Source organism: Bombus impatiens, unplaced genomic scaffold (genome assembly GCF_000188095.3).
Source record: "Bombus impatiens unplaced genomic scaffold, BIMP_2.2 scf_0144, whole genome shotgun sequence".
Classification (NCBI taxonomy): Eukaryota; Metazoa; Arthropoda; class Insecta; order Hymenoptera; family Apidae; genus Bombus; species Bombus impatiens.
The window spans coordinates 136770-154887 of NT_176563.1; the positions used below are offsets into that span (position 1 = coordinate 136770).

The 18118-nt window shown below is 37.4% G+C and overlaps 1 protein-coding gene across 2 annotated transcripts in view; it reads right to left on the reverse strand.

The window, feature by feature from the left end:
- Positions 1-18118, reverse strand: part of LOC100742419 (terminal nucleotidyltransferase 5C) — a 156762-nt gene that overhangs the window by 65298 nt on the left and 73346 nt on the right. Inside the window, exon 1 of one of the 2 annotated variants that reach the window (XM_012382159.2) lies at positions 17681-18112. The exons of the other annotated variant lie outside the window; for it this stretch is intronic. The gene's annotated coding sequence lies outside the window, so the exon portion shown is untranslated. Of the gene's footprint in view, positions 1-17680; positions 18113-18118 lie in introns of those variants that run through there. 2 annotated transcript variants of the gene reach the window in all.

The following is an 18118-nucleotide window of genomic DNA, read 5'->3' on the forward strand; positions in this document are numbered from 1 at the left end:
CGTAAAGGTAAACCTTTTCGCATTACGTCTGCGATATTTGTAAAACATACAAGATCAATTTTTACCGTAATACGTCTGTAATATCCGCGAAATGAACTTTCATTGCGACACACTTATCCTTAATAACGAAACTAAACGCGGTATCATTTGTAATGCGTATCCGTTTCCATTGCAATAAACGAGCATTTGCAATCTATGTTCGTCACATCTGAACTCTAATTTGCACCGTTAACTATGACACAATTCCGTAACTGTTGAAAATTGCAGATATAAAATTACAGATTTTTCTTCTTAACAATGTCTGACCGTTTCTGCAACTTGTAACAACTTGCGCAGCGACGATAAACGGCAAATTTTGCTTATTGCAAAATCACAAATTTTGCAATTTCTCTAATGGTTAGTCGCCAGTCGTCCGTTACTACATCCAATCGAAAGACAGAAAAATGATAGAAACCATCGCGATTTAATCCTCCTGCAGTTTCTCGCTATTTTATACGTTTCCTGATTTGTAGTCCGCGTAACTATTTCATTCTCACCTGGCTGCTGGCCATTTGGAAATCTCGAATTATTGTTTGCTGTAACGATGCACGTGCAAACGCGATCTCTTTCGGTTCGAAAAACTCGTTGCACACCACTGCGCATTGTAATTGGCAGTTCTATCGCGAGTTCTATGAACGTTTCATTATCCAAACAGCGTATTTCCTACCAGAACGCTGTACGAGATATAGGAATATTTCTGTAGCATGAAATCTGTTCACGATGATCCAATACGAAATTGATACAGTACGAGCCTATAGCGCATCGTAACGTTACCAAGTGGCATTTTATTATTCTCGCGCGTGTAACGACTTGCATCCGATCGCTTACTATTGACCGATCGAAAATTAGCCAAACACGCGTATGTTCGACTGGAATTTACAAATTCTGTCTTCTCAGAAATGAAACTTGCCCAACGCAATTTCCTTGTTCTACATCCTCGTCCTATTTCCGCTGTATTTTGCATACTATTTGCAATAATTTGTGCAAATGCTACTCTTATAGGCCGTTAATGGCAGCGAAATAAAATTCGTAATCGCGCGGAATCGAGCGGTGATCGGTGAAAAGATTTATCTCGGAGCTCGTAAAACGGCTCGTTAGCTCGATACCATCTGGACGAGTATCCTTCTCGCAGAATGCACGTTACACCTGTGCTCTGGCGATAAATAAATTCAATTTATTAGAATTATTGCGCAACGATCTATGTATTATCTCACAGTCTGACGCACGACGTGTTATGGTAACGTTGTAATAACGACGTGTTGCATCTCGAGAGCACGAAAGAAGTCAATGGCATCGCGAAGAATCATTAGGCCGGCGTGATTTTCGTCAGTGAAATTAATCTCTAAAGCGCTCGCTGGAAACTCGTTCTGCAAGTCATCGCCGGGTTACGAGCGGTCATTACGAGGCCATTGTGTTCCAACTCGACCTCGTTGCCATCGACGTATCGCTACCTTTAGATGAATATCAGTAGCGATTCTGCGAACGATCGATGCTCCCAGAAGTTGCATCATATGTACTTCGGTTTCCTGTTCTTTCCTTTTTTTTTCCTTTTTTTTTACTAGTAGTTGGCTAAAGTAGTTGATATACAATGGAGCAAAAAGGTATTCGAACATTTGTGGGAATATTTTGTGAGTATATTATGCGTGTTACGAGAGATATCTTGTAATTTAGCACTGTTAATGAGTAAACAAAGATGGAAAGAAATCTGAGAACGTAGACGAGATCATAGACAAGATATATACATCGCAAAGACATTGAAACAGCCAATTGTCAATTATACTAATAAATCTGAAAATTCAATGAAATCATCTTTAATACTTACGTATCATACGCTTAACATGATCATTCATGTTGAATACTGATTTTTTATTAAATATATATTTGCAATAGATATATTGTGTCTTCTGAGAGTATACGTTTGAACAAATGTTCCAATTCTGTGATCAATCAATGTACTTCTGTCAGCCACTGTGTGGGTAATATTATGATATAAGTTCTTTAATATTTTTCTAATTTCCTACTGATTTTTAAAATTCAACTGACCTTCCCTAAATAACAGTACAAGATATTCACGAACAGAAGAAGCGTTTATTAAAAAGTCGTACAGCTTGCAGCATAAAGCGTCCGTGATCTCATTTCTAGACGTTATCTTATTGCTATTTGTTACTTATCTCGCTTTTTCAAGCAATACTAATAACCATCTTTATTTTAGCTAATATTGACCCTGAATGAAACAGTTGAAAACTGTTGAAAAACCGAAGAGATTAGATACAACATATCGGAAGTTACAAATGTAAGTAGATAGCGTACGTATTCATTTTGTGACATGTTTCAATGACATTCGAAGAAACGCTTATTAGTTTCATTGATAAAGTAAGTCTTTCGATAATTGGCCATTTTCCGTAGAATTTTTAGAAGAGAAATCGTATTGTTGGCCTTTTGTTCAGCTTTTTCGTCGGAATTCGTCTTCCGGTACGAAGAATCGGTCTAAAGTCTTTCGTCAGTTAATTGGCTGATCAGCTGGTCAGACGATCTCTTTTCCTAAAAAGAATTTTCTCCAACTTTCTATATTAATAACGTCCAATTTTGTGCGTTATTTTTAACAACGTCTTAACCGAAAGTTGTAAAATTACTTGCAACACACTAAGAAAATAAGACCTAAAAATAACACCTAAAAATATACAAATAAGCAAATTATAAAAAGTTCCACAGAAACTGTTCTCGTTTAACGACCAGATTTCCAAGAACATCTATCTATTACGATATCATTCGCTAAATCGTCCGCAACTAAATAAACACGAAGCTGAAGCTAAAGATCGATTTCACTGTGAAGAATAGTTGAAGGAACGAATAAAAAAAAAATTGGCAGGAAATTTCATTAAATCTTGGCTTAGAACAAGTCCAAGCCCCGAATTTCCACAAAATCATCGTGAAATCGTAAGAATCGTCGTTGGGGCAAGATCGATCGCGTCGAGAAGAAAGAGAAAACAGCGTATCGCGTACTTGACCTCCCTCGCGCATGACGTGTGGCTGATACGAGTCGATAAGGTGGTCGAAGGAAAAGGAAAATGAGGGAAAAGTGAAAGTAACGGCGGTGATAACAGTTGGAAAAGTAAACGAGCGTATCCGGTATTGCAATACCGTTGCTGAAATCGTTCAAATATGTTACGCTATCGATAACACAGCGATAAAGATAGTTGAATGAGGAAAAGGAGGCCGATGAAAAAGTGGTATGCTACTGGCAACAAACTCGTAACAAGTCGATAAGCGAGTATACGTGCCTCGTATTTTTTCTACTCTGACGTAAAAAGGATCACGTGCCATTCGTGGGGCACTGATCCGAATAACAACAGCCGAGGAATATATGAAGTTTCTCCAAGTAACTGTCTCTTTTCTCGAAGACATGCTAAGAACGTTACTGAAATAAAAAGATTCAGTCGTTTTGCGGTGGTGTTACTTCGTGCGAGATCATTTTGCAAGATCGTTTATTGTCCAACAATGAAAATTCTCTACAAGTCCTGTCCTTTCGCTTTGTCTCGCTTCCTTCTATTTCGTACTGAATTGCTAATCACGAAGATTCCATCTTTCAATTCGGCGTTTTTTAAGCGTCGCGGGGAAAGGGGGCCGGGAAAAACGCGCGACGCGAGCGCTTGACTCAGGAGATACGCAAGTAACGTCGCGTCGTTACCAAGTTCGATCGATCGAGAAAAAAGATAAGCAGAAATAAAGAGAAAAAGTTAGAAAAAAAAAGATAAAAGAGATACGTAACGCGAGATATACATAAGAAGACACGAGGGAGAAGAAAAGATGGCAAAACGATGGAACGCTAAAAAGTATGGAAATAGAATGTATCGAGGTAAGCGCTTTTGAAAAGCAAAGTTAAAAAAAGAAGTCCACAGAAAAAAAAGAAATGAAAAACAATAAAAGATGGAAGGAGAAACGTGATGTAAGATGCATCTTATTACGTATAATGAGACAAGGAACACGAGAAAGAGAGGATAGGATAGCAAAATGATGGAACGTTAAAAGGAGTGGGGTGAGAATCGATGGTAGGCGCGGGCATATATTACGCTTTTGCGATGGAACGCGCGTCGTAAGCGCACGTTTTAATGTCAAGGGAGGCGCGCTCAACACGTTTTGCAACAATGCGAATGTGTAGGCTAACTGGCGTATCCTTTACGTTGTTTCGACCTCCAACAGATTAACCCCTGCACCTCCTCCGCAAAACCTTCCCATTCGATTCTAACTGCTACTTATGTATATATTACGTACGTGTACAATGTGTACTGCACAATGTGTACTGCACGTGTGTACGCACGTGTGCGGAGACGTAGCTCGGTTGTGAATCGTTCTGACGCGCTTGCAGGTGCGTTGAAGATGAAGGAAGCGTCAAAGAGGGACGACAGGTGAATTGGTTGAAACTCGGTACATAGGTAGGGACTCTTGAGGCTTTCTAACGTTTAAAGAAGCACCGTTCGTTGTTATTTCGTTATTTTGTAATATTTAGTGTTTACTTCGTTTTATTTAGATCGTTTTTACGAGTTGATGAAATTAGCGGTGGTAAAATTTGTCGGAATTACAGAATGTACGATTGATTGATTGAACGTTGAATTCTGGATGTACGTATAGTTGTTGTTAGCTAGAAAGTTCGATATATTATACGGTAGAAACGCTCGACCAAACAATTATTTAAATTAACCGTCGATTCGAAGAGCAGAAGGTCATCGTTGTGTACGATACAGAGGAATACGTAATTCTTTTCGTTCGATCGATGAACCGATACCTTGGACCTGGATGTAAACATCGAAAAGTGGGAACAATTAACTTTCAAGGAAATGAAATTTCCTCTGGCAAACGACGTTATGTCGAACGGTTAGACATTGTCTTTCAACTGGAAGCAATAACGACGATTTCTAAAAATTACTCGTATATCCACGAGGCATTTGAATTTCCTAGGAAATTCACAAAAGTTCATAGTAATTTTACGCAGTCGAGTAATCAGACAAAGTAGTAAGTATTTTTGACCGAGTTTCTTATCGTCGTCAGATAATCTCATTGCTAAATATTTGTTCGTATCCGTATCACCGTCGATCTAAATTCCTAAACGTCGCGTATAAATAGCAATTTCGTCTATTCTTCGTCGCTCAATTTATCTGACGTTCAGAAGCTCCCACGGCGTGACCCATGGTCCGGATATCCGTTTCAGAGAGATACGGTTATCCTCAAACCCAGAATAGGAAGAATTTGAAAACACGGTTAATGGAACACGTTCCCGTTTCTCATTTTATAAAAATTCTATTGAATCGTCAGATATAAAAAATAGAAAAACAATTCTGGAAGTTGTTAAACAAAATATATACATACGCATATATAATTTTATACCGACGGAGAAAATTGTATAATTTATTAACAGCCTATTGTGTAAGATCGATCCTAATATGGAAATAACATTGAAACAGAAATAGAAAAGCCTTGCAATTACGATAATAAATTACGAGTAATAAATTCCATCGTTAAATTACTAAATCGCACAAAATCCAGCAATATAAATTCCACAATGATTTACACGATTGTCTCTCGTATGACGACACTACAATTATAAAGGATAATGAACTTTTAACTTTTCGAATAGACGCGTTTGAAACCTGCATCGCGCGCTATAAGAGCAATGTACAGAGTTGGAATCACATTCGTGAAATTATATTATCAATTAATTATATGCGTTATGGAAAATCTAAACGTATGAAAATCTGCATATATTATACAAAAATATGCAAAATATATAGAGCGAAGAATTCATAAAATCGAGTGGGAATTTGCATAAAAATCTGCAATCTACTAATACGAAGTTATTCGTCGATATCTGTCATTGAAAGACAACTTTCTAATCAAATTACCTCATATGCATCTACCAAGCAATTTTTGTCTTCTATATTTTCTCACGAGATTTACAAATCGGTGGAGATCTACGCCACGATCTTCTCTCGGCCATCTTTATCCTTTCGATCGATCGTCGAGATCGCGCGGCTTAATGGCCGTATCGCGATCGTAATAGGAGCATTACACAACAACGCAGATACGAGGAGCGATATTTTCGAGAAGCGCACAATCCGTTAAACCCACGTCGTTGTGCAGCGGCGAGTGACGACCTGTTTCGTTCATGGATCGCCATTGTTCACGTGGCAGCCGCGCTCGACCAGAAACCATCCTCACCCTCTTCCCTTTATCTACATTTTACACACACGCAACAGGGTAACGATACATCGATTGGTGTTTCGTTCATAAACATACGAATAATATTCTATAAATAATATAGAAATCTCGAGAAATAGATATCTTGAGAAAAATTCGTCTATATAAACGTTTTTAGAAAAACAGACACGTTTTTGGAAGAACTCGTTCCTCCGGATAATACGTTAGTTTCATATGAAACATACACGAAATCTATGGAATTTATATAACAGATGATTTTTAGAATCCATAGGTTAGAATGTATTGGGTTGGCAACTAAATGATTGCGGATTTTGTCATTAGGCGGTATTGACAAAATCCGCAATCACTTAGTCAATATACAATAAACGAAAATCTATAATAAAATCCATACTGTTTATAAAATTATATAAAATACTCGTATAAAATTTCATTCATTACGTTATCAACAATTTTTTTCATTAGGAAATTTATTCCTATTACACAGAAAGATCCATAAATACTGACCAAGCCTGCAACTATTGAAATTCACAGGCTAGTAAAATCCCACTGACGATATTAGTTGAAATTGTGGAAAAAATCGCGGATAGGGGTAGCCAATTGATCTCCAATTTCATCATCGTTCGTGTCAACGACCGAGCGAGCGTTGCGATTTCGAACGTGCGGTCATCAATTCTCTGACTGCGCGAAATTTAATTATATCGCGTTATCGGACCCGGTGAAAGGCGAACACGCGCGCCTCTTACGTGAAATATTGTCCGTGAACGTCCGGGCCAATGTCAAGTTGCAAATCACGATTTCGCGCGAAAAACACCGCTTTGCGTAACATTCTCGTTTCGAGTACATCGATTCTTTCTTGCGACTCGATCGATCGTGCGTTCAGTAGCGATGTAAAATCAATTTCCTTTTCCAATCTCCATAGGAGACGACGATTCCTCTGACTGCTTTTATTTTAGTCGCTGGGTTAAATGAAAGGTGAGAGGAGATGAAAGTGAGAGGAAGAGAATGTGAATACTTATGACAATTCACTTTTAAGATCACTAGGAAATATATGTATTTCTGTCGCGTTTTTTCGCTCATTTCCGACCCAATAATATTTTTCTAACGTTGAAAAATATCTTCTGCTCGAGCAAGATATGAGAACATTGTCCTGGATATGCACGATTTCTCGGTTCGATTTTATATTAGATATATAGTTCTGGTATTGGGTTGGCAACTAAATGATTGCGGCTTTGCCAAATGATAGTTGCCAACTCGATATAAAACTGTAGAGAATTTTTTCGTTCGCTAAAATGAATTGAAAATTGAGACGTAAAGATTCGGGAATCACAGCAGTGTGAACACGTTGACTGTCATGCGAATTTTACATATTTCACTCTGGAAGCCTAAATAGATTGAAATATATTACACCATAAAATTGTCTAGTTCATGAAATTTATCTGATTTTAATGATTCTACAAAATATAACAACGTAGATCAACGATAGCCGTGTTGGTAATCAAAGTGTTAATGTATAGAAGATAATAATACGAAATGAATCGTCTGAAATAATTATTTTTTTATCTTAATTTCAAATAATACTTGCCTAGGTCTATTATTACGTATGCTCGCCAAGTTCACGCTCCACGAATCGCTTAATGATATTTAAAGGTGCAAACACCGTCTCAAACGCGTCACTCGATTTTAATTCACGCGTCATTATAACTGTAATTACTGGTTCATTGTAGTACTTCGCGCCTTTTAGACACGATACGTCTGCGTTTCAACCATTCATGTGTGGTGCACGTGATGCGTTGTTTGTGTTGCACAAACGACGATAACCGTGTGTCAAAGAATCACGGGTCACTTGAAATTTCAAATCACTGTACCGAAACTCGCTCGACGTGGAAGAACCTCAGGGGCGGATTTTATCTCGTATCTGTGTATATTTTTAATCTGTTTTATAGTTATCTGCTCTCCGTTTGCGAGAATTTATCTTTTTCAGTATATTTTATACGCATAACTGAAATAGAACTCGTACGTGCTCGATACAGTACGCTACGTATACGATGTCGACAGAAGAAAATCATGATAAATGACGTGACGAAAATCACTTTTTCATATCTTACAGGAAAACAATTTTACGATTCCGCTGCTGCCAGTCAATTCTCCTATTATATTTTTATTTGCTTTTAAGACCGAGTACATACTCAGTATGCGTGTGTTTTTGTTAGCCTGTTGAACATTTTCAAGATACCGAACGTAACAACATTAAATTTACGATATTAAATCAGTTATTGATTTCTCACATAAAAGTTGAATTATGTCCCGTAATGTTTCATCGTTATAACGTAAAAATCAAAGAACCAACAAAAATCGACTTGCCGTATCTTTTTCCTGGATGGTAACGGTGTAGAGTTTACCTCTGGTTATGCAACCTCGACAGTCAACGTAATTCCATTTAATTGTTTTTTAAGAGATAACATCGTGTCACGGGATATGTGATTTTAAAGCAAAACGGGGGAATAACGTCGGACGAAGAATATACAAAACGAGCTATGTGGTGTCCTCTTCCCAAAGCTTGCGACACCTCGTGCAAAAAAAAACCTATACCAAGTGTCGATTTTAACGAAAATTTACGCGAATATATCGGACTTTTCTCTTTCCTTTATAACAAATACCAGTTTTTTCATTTATTTCTCGGTTTAGCGAATTTCAATGTAAAATAAAGCATATCGGATTAAAGCGAAGAGTATCCAACGTTCTATCCACCTTTCCCGTCTGTTCCCAGTTTCCTATAGCTAGATCGCTGAGTTTTTTGCATCATAGGACATTCAAGACTGCAAAATCGCACGTAAAATGCAGAGGATACGCGTAATACGAACAACTATAGAAAATATCCAAAGTATAGTTTGCAGATAAAACAATGTTCTACTTTTTCTCTTTCGTGGTTCTATCTGCCATCTATTTGTAACAGACATATAATAAAAACGCTTCTTATTTGTCTTCGATCAATCACATCCTTACAAGTCGCCACGCTCCTGTATCTCCTATTGAAAGAACGAATTACGGTGAACTGGTTATGTGACGTACCGCGATCCGATATGCACGTGCATCGATCGTCCGAGATTTGTAACCTCCGAGTCACTGAATTTTCCAGTCACGCCTTTCACTCGTCTCGATACTTCCTCCTTTCTTCGTTCTCTCATTTTTCGACAGATAAATCACTGCCCCTCCCCTCCTCCTCCTCCTTAATACACAATATCACGCAGTATTGTTAGCCGTCTATTCAATTTATCACTCGAACGATTTTTAACCGCCAAAGGCTGGTCTACGTTGCTAATCAACTACTGTTCCTCCTCTCCTATCATCTCGATATTCCTCCATTCCCCTTTCACCAGATTCATCTCACTTCCTCCTTTCGGTTCGGTTACAGCCGCGTTCGAAGAGCAACCTAGTTGCGCCACAGTGTCTTATCAATTTGGTAGTTGTTTTTTCAAAGTTCAGTCCGATCACGCGGACATCGAACTCCGATATTGCTATGCAGCCGGCAAATTTCGCGGGCCTTTCACTCATCCTGCACTTCCTCCTTTCGTTCACTTTGTTACGAGCGCAAGATAATTCGCTACCTTGTTGCAGAGCGCAGAAACGAAACTTTCTTGCGCGAGGCGTGTGACGGGATTAGAATTCGAGAAATTGGCTTTTCCACGGGCATCGATCTTTTGAATTCTAATCGCACAGTGTTTCGTTCGATGGATGAAAATGACGCTGTGCTAGCCTAGTCTGACACGTTTTTCCAATTCTTGGGAAAAACGATGGATGAGTTACGCGTGGTTGTAATAGATCGATTAATTTGATGTTTTATACGATATACTGGGTTGGAAAGTAAGTGATCGCAGATTTTGTCATTAGGTGGTATTGACAAAAATCACAAACACTTAGTTGCCAATCAAACGTAAACAGATTTTATCCAAAAATGCATACAATTTAAAATTCATAGATTTAAAGATAGATAGAAAAGACAGGAGACGTTTTAGGGCTTTTAAGCGCGAGTTTATGTAGCGTTAGGTGTAGAGAAAAATAACGCTGTAAATTCTCGCTCAAACGTCCTGAAACTGTGTGCGTCTTAATGTCTAAAGTATCGAAAGTAACGTTCCATACGTAATTATTGAGAATCGATTAAACACCGAGTTGTTACATCCTATTCAATTGATAGCATGAACATGCTATTAATATTTCGCTACACGGCGCGATGCATAATGCAGTTGAATTGGAAGTAGAAATAAAAATTCGTTGTTCACGTTCGCACGTTTGCAGGTCAGATTCGCAGGCAGCGTTCGCGGCTGTGCAATCAATAAGATTAGAACAAAATTTCATTGTGAGGAATAAACAGGAAAAGATGTCATTTTTTATTCAAATAAGCGATCGTGATTAACACAAACTTTATTCCTGTTGGCCTTGCAATAAGGAAGAATCGAACAAATCGATGGATCGTTTCTTCTGCGTTGGTTTCTGCGTTAATTCAAACACGAGGAAGCAAAGATAAAAATTCCAGAAATCCTTTTTTCCAGTCGAATCGACAATGTAACAGGTAAAAATCATATGGAAATTTCAATTCATTATTTAATTTCCAATTCTGATGTAATAACTTTCTATTTCCAATACTTTAGCTACTCTTCCCCAGAAACTACAAATATTTCTTTCATCCCAAATATTTTCATCGTCTTTTTAAATCTTCTCGCGAAACGCAATCCTAAAAGGCTAAACAAGTTTCAAATAATTGGAACAACGTTAACGTACGTGCCAGTAACAGCAAAATCGTTCAACGAAAGAGATGCTAATAATCTTCGTATAAATAAACAAAATGAAATTAATATCTCGACTTATAATCTACGCACGAACAACAATTACGCGAATTATATGAAATCAGCAAGGAAACGTTAGTAATAGCCTTAGAAGCGGAAGTTCGAAGTCACAGCAATAAGATTGCCAGGGGATTAAAATGAAGCGTCACAGCTTGTAACCTTCAACAATGTTGCAAACGCGAGAACTCGAACCGGGAAAATTAAATAGCGAAACGAGAATAATGCGATTTCACGGCGACAACAGGCCGAGAGAAGGCGTAAAAGTGCACCGTGGGATTATGCTAACGTAGAAAAAACGGCCTGTTGCACCCAAGCCTGCCGTCGTTGTTGCCCTAGGTCGCGTTGTTAGAATGCAACATTCTCGAACACCGGATGTCATAATCGTTCTAACAACACGGATCATCGATCCGTGTCGTTCGTCAGATCAAATTAAATTCGTTTCTCGACCGACGAAGCACGTACATTGTACATATTATCGAACAGGCATCGAACACACGTTATTTTGCGATATATTGGGGCACGTCGATAATCATAGACAAGATTGTTTCAATTTGAATTTATACATTCACGCGTTTTTACTTTGTACCCTATCATACCTTTAGTTTCATAATTGACTAAGTTATAATTTTATTCTCTACTGAGATACGTTTTTATCGTTTGAAAGTATATAACGCGTTTCTCATAATGGCAAACACATGACAATATTCCGTAGAAAATTCCAACGAATTATCTTACATCATTAAGATTTAAAAAAAAAATTCTCTTGTCTACTGAATATCGTAAAGAGTACTATACCGGAGATATTTTTATATTTTTACACATAATGCATGGCATTCTAAAACTCTTAGCTTTACATAGTATCGTAACGTAATCTCAAAGTTTCATTTTCGTTTACACGAATTGCCAAAAACGAAAGAAACCGTACCACACAGCCCCTTTAAAGTAATAGAAAGATATTTCAACGATTTAATTGCTACTGTGGTACAAATTTACTCGTAGTCGAAGACAACCTGTTGACTGCATAATTGAACAAGCCAGCGTGCCAAAACGCAAGCTGGCATTACGCGTGTTACAGCGTTTAACGGGGAATCCGCTTGACATTCCGCGACGCGTCCCGATCGAACGGCCGACACAAATTAAATAATCTTATCTTCGCAGCGAGCTGCGTGGCCAAGATTAAAAAGCGAGGAACGCTTCGTCGTTGTCTACTATCGCTTTCTGTTGTACATTCTCTCACTACTTTGCGTGATTAATATATGGAAAGCATATGTATGTTACTCAACGACTCGACGAATCGCTTTACCGACGTGTAAAATCTTACAGGCAAAGAAGGAACGTAGAAGGAATAAAAAGAAGCCTTTCGACGTTCATTTAACGTCGCATAACGGCGTCGACTTGTTGAAAACGATAGCCACGCTATGTAAATACAGCTTACTCGGGAACGTAGTCAAAGGAATCGATACTGTCACGAACTCCGTTTCCGTTAATACACGGGAGATTTCTATTCGTTCGAATGCATTAAAAAGCAGAACAGTTTGCACGTGAAACTCGCATGCATCATTCGTACAATACGTGTTTTCAGTTTCAATAATAATCAAAGTTCACGTCTGAATAATTTCATTTCAATTAACGTACGTTTGCGTGTTTCGTTAGCAACGAGAAAAATTGAAAGGTTAAGCCGTAAGCGTTTGTACGATTGGCTTAACGTTTTGCTAATCATGTGGATAGGCGATAAAAACTCATTGTTAGCTGGAATTTAATAAATCGTACATTGAGAACGATTTTTATTGCGATAAATAAAATTTTATTTGGATAGAATTTATGCTCGGACAATTAAATTTGAGCGTATAGATTTGTTGGTTAACGAGAAGAATTAAAATCGTGTGTTGGAATACGTGAGATTAGAAGGTTCAAATTATCGCGTAAGGAAATTTGGAAAAGCTTTTACGAAATGAAAAATTGATTCACATATCACAGAATTATCGCGTGCACGATTAATAGATCCATTTTTGACAAGTTTAGATTTCCAATGAAAAACAAAAATCGACTACTTTTCGATGTTTAAGCCAAGAAACGATACAAATTCAAGAGTTACGTAAGAGATATTTTACACGATACTATCTAAAAAATTGATCCATCGTCGTAAAATCTTTATAGTCAATAAGAAAATCCGTTTCTAGCTTCTCAATAAAAAAAAAAGGGATTACTTATTTTTGGGTATTTAGACCGGAAAAAATATGAGATTAGAAGGTTGAAGTATTAAAGAAGAAAATCTAAAAAACCTTGTATGAAATGTCGTTTGGAAGATTCATCTATCGTTGTAAAATTTTTACAAGCATCAACAGGATCCATTTTCAGTGTGGTTAGTTTTCCAATCAAAAATAGATGAATGAATCACTCTATTCTGTTCGCGTGAATTCGTCATTTAATAAAATATATCGGGGGACAAACCGTATGGAACGTAACGGGGAAGTGAGTGCAAACCGAGCAGCACTCGACGTTTTATTGCGTGCTACTCTTTGTTCCAGCTGAAAGTAGCGTTTATTGCGCCAAGGACGTACGTATACTTTCACGTTAGGTCGAATATAGAACTCATTGCTTGTTCGCGGAATTCGAGAGAGGAAAAGATGGAAACTATATGCGCGCTCTAGAAACTTACGAAAATTTTTCCTTAATTGGACTCGTCTAAGACCAAAGTTTGGAATCATTCTTATCCAAACAAGCAAATACGAAGTCTAAGTTTGTTACCACTTTGGACCTAATACTCCGATCTCTGATAATCATTTCGCTTATCTTAGTAAAATTTACCAATCAGGAGTTCCTTAATCACTAACTGTTTAGATCTTTTTATCATACGATAAACCTAGAATAAGTGTAACTTTGTTTGTTTTTAATCATTCAATTATTTAGTTAATGCGCGTAGAATTTTGAAATTTCTTTATCATGGCCGTTATTCTCTATGGATTCAAACTACGATATGTTTCACTGAAATCTTGTAAAAGATGATCTGAATCTATATATAGAACCTGCATAGTAGGATGGAGGATATATATATAGGAATATCCTATATATAGGAATTCCATCGTAGTTGTTTCATTACTGTAAAACTATTCGGTCATTTTACAAAAGATATATCAGATCTATTTTCACTGATCGTTCCAATGAAAAGAAGATATTTTGCGTCGAGCAATTAAATAAAATAATAGCTATAATCGATGATGTTATCTTTCTCCTGTTTTTTGTACTACCTAAATAATATTTCTGCGGTGAACTTTATTGAAACTCCAGCGAATTTCCGCCGTACAGCCTGCGTAACAAAATATATAAACACCATACCAGTTGCAGATTAAATTAATCTAAAATTATTTCTCCCTCGTTTTATGAAACTTTTTGTTCACTGTGTAACGCGTGATGTTTGGAATCTTTTGAAATTTGTTTTCTTTCCTCATCTCGCTACAAGGCTGTGGAACTCGTAAACGATCAACTCGCTTAGTGCTTCGTTGCAGTGAACTTTACGATTCGCGAATTATTTCAGAGACGCCAACGCAACGCGAAAGAACCGGATATTCCATGGCAAACGTTACACAATCGACGCTAATTCCTACGCCTTTTTTCCTTATAAATTCACTCGACGGATGATCGGAATGGACAAGAAGGATGACGTTATTTTAAAACATATTAATATGCAATCCTAAGCCAAGAACGCTCGTCGATCGTTTACTGGAAATTATCGATCGCTCTGTTGTAACATAGAGTGTTTGAAAAATTACTAAATTTTCTTTTCAATTTTAAATGTTCTTTTTATACACGCGCTATGTTGCTTTCAAGATACATTTATGATATTAATTTCCACTTGTATTTTCTATTACTAGAAAATTAATAAAGTATCGCTAATAATTGACAATTAGCGGAATCCTTTCCTCAATCTATGTACCTCGCTTAACCTTTCCAGCGCCAAGATATTCGATATTCGATAACGCGTTTATTATACGTTGTTTACAACAATTTTTCACTATTGAAATATTTTCACTATTATTGTTTGAATTTTTCACTATTATTATTTAAACGCAAAAACTTGAACGGAATGAATTAAAAACGTACTGTAATTATATATTAAATTAAATGAATTAAAAATAGAATCATTATAGACATTTAAATATTTATTATTCATTTACTCTGATTGTGGAATTTATTATAGGCACTTTAAATAACGAATTACACCTTTGTACTTACAAAATTAATGAATTTTCCCAGTATAATAATTCTTTGGACGAGAACTAAATAAAGAAAGAATAAGAAACTGAAAATTCATCAAGCGTGGCACAATAAAAACGGTTTCTCCCTACTGTTTTTATTATCTCCAGGCACAAGAGCAAAGATAGTATTGGACGTACGTGCATATAAGTTCATAACGCTCATTGAATGGTTGTAGGCGAACGCATAAATGGGTTTACGACGCTATGAACAATTTTTTCGTAACGCATATATGGATTCATAACGGGCTGAAAAAGTTAAGCATTTTTCTCTGCCAAATTAATATTCTCTTTGACGTAAATCACGCGACCTATTTATATCACCGAGGATTACTTTAATTAGACGAATCGTCGATAATTACTCAGTAGTTAAACGACTGAATCATGTAAATAACTATACGAACACAGAATCATAGATTTAAATTATGTTAAGTTTAAAAATCTAAAATCAACGTCGATAAGATCGAAATAACTAATTACGTAAAAATCAGTAGATGAATTTGGAATGACTTAATTTGGAATAATGGAATTCTATATTTTTAACTATATCGATCGTGCAAGTATCATGCACATCCTCTTTATTCATTTTTAAATACCTTACTGCCTTCCTGTTATCACTATTTGTAAGAATAAACTAGAGATGTTATTCAATTACTAGTAAATTATGAATTTATGGTAAATTATTCAAATAACCGGATTTCTCGATTATTTAGAAGCTATGAATACTTGTATACAGGGTGTCTTATGCAGCTAGGTTTAAAATAGCAGAAGATAGAAAAAATATATCGTTAAGTAGTTTGTTTTAAGTGATGCATCACTTGGTATATTTTTCTATACACTAATTGATACATTTTTCCGTCTTAAAAGAAGTACGTATTACTTTCACTTTTCTTTTTTATACTTTTTGTGTGATATATTTTGCCTAATGAAACTTTTATTCTGCTTCCTACGATATAAACTGCAGTTGTATAACGTTCGATTTCTGTAAAACACCCAGTATACAATAAAATTAAGGAAAAAATCGTGCACAGTTGCACAGCATTGCGTGTGTGTTTGTATACGAGCGGAGCAGGGCGGAACAAACAACGCGATGAACAGGATGCGATAAGATCCAGCTGGCAGGATAATAATCGATCCTGCCGCCGCGTCGCAAAGATTCTAATCGACGCGTGTCTTGCAGGAGTCTATGTGTAATTGCGTTTAACGAATGGAGATACTAACTGCGGCGAATTACTCCTATCAACGATGCTTCTCGCTTCCGAGAAAACCAACGAGTTCTTGACCTTGGTCAATTTGAAAATCCTTCATTTCTACCGTTACGATTACAAATACTTCTTCGATTATAAATAAGGATCATTTAGATCGAAGGACAAGATAATTTACGAATCAATAACAAATATTATAAATTTGTTACTTCAAAAGCGAATTACATTAATTACATGTTGGTTTGAATGTTTCTGTGTAAATACTTTCTATTTGTATAATTTTCTGTAATTAAAGTAAATAAAATTTGAACTAGTTTAGATGAAACCGATGTAAACGACCATTTCTGAAGTTTGCGATTTTCGTAAGAAATTCGTACGATCTAAGAAATCGATACGACACGAAGAAACCATGTACATACATAACTGAGCGACGAAAGCGAGTTTCGTAATACACGTAGCGAAAGACATACACATACAGGTCTGGCGTAAATATTGACAAGAAACGACAAGAAGCATGTACGGTACGACCCCGGTAGAAGTCAAATACTCCCTGTTTCTCCCTGTGGAACGACGAGCAACAAGAAAAAAAAACCACAGGGAAAGAAAGAAAAAAAGGTCTATCTACGGTCGCGGCGAAAGGAAGAAAAGGACTTAGAAAAGGTCACGCGCCTGCGCGTGCAATGTACGTTCTGGAAAGAGCGCGGCTGTTCATATATCCGCGTTCATGGACATATACGGCTGTTTTCAAAACACGGTCGGTAAAGTAGACGCGAGATATCGTCGTAGAGAGTAAAAAACGGACGAAGAGCGGGACTCGTTCAAAATTCGACGAGACTTGGTATCTCGACCGTTACCACGCCATCGATATACATGCATGCCAATGGCGAAATTTTCTAGAATCATCGATAGCGCGATACACGAGCGTCAGCATGTACACTGTTATTTTATCTATAAATTTGCCTAATCCGCTGAAAAGTCAGGGTAAGTTGACGCGATAACCTGAACGTCTTGTGTTTAAAACGGATGAGATCAAGCTCTTTGGTCAATAAGAATATGCCCGGACGGAACAAATTATTTTCATACGCTACCATATGGAGCTACGAGTACTCTATATTAGGACGGTACTTACGTCTTGTAAGAGCCTCTCCGCGTTGTCGTCGGGGCGCAGTAGCACAGCACGTCTCACCGGTCTTCACCGAAGTCAAAGCACGCTAACATATATCCTATCTGAGCGTTCTCTCGTCCACTTAACGTGCGGGGATGCGACGCGTTTACGATACTATCGCATATGCTCTCTCTGTTTCTCTTTGTCCGGCACCACACGTGACGTTTTCAAGCCGGCAACGACGTGCAGAAACGACGGAAATCTGCGTGAGCGTGTTGAGTTCCTCGCGGCTGCTCTCACCGCTCGACCGATCGTACACACACTGTGTGGATCGTCACCAATAGACGCGTTGTTTTTATCGATATATCTTAGTGGGATCACCAGAAAAAAAGAAAAGATAGAACTTGTCTGCTCGGTCGATGAAACGTGGCTGCCCGTCGTCGTTGACGGGCAGACGGGACG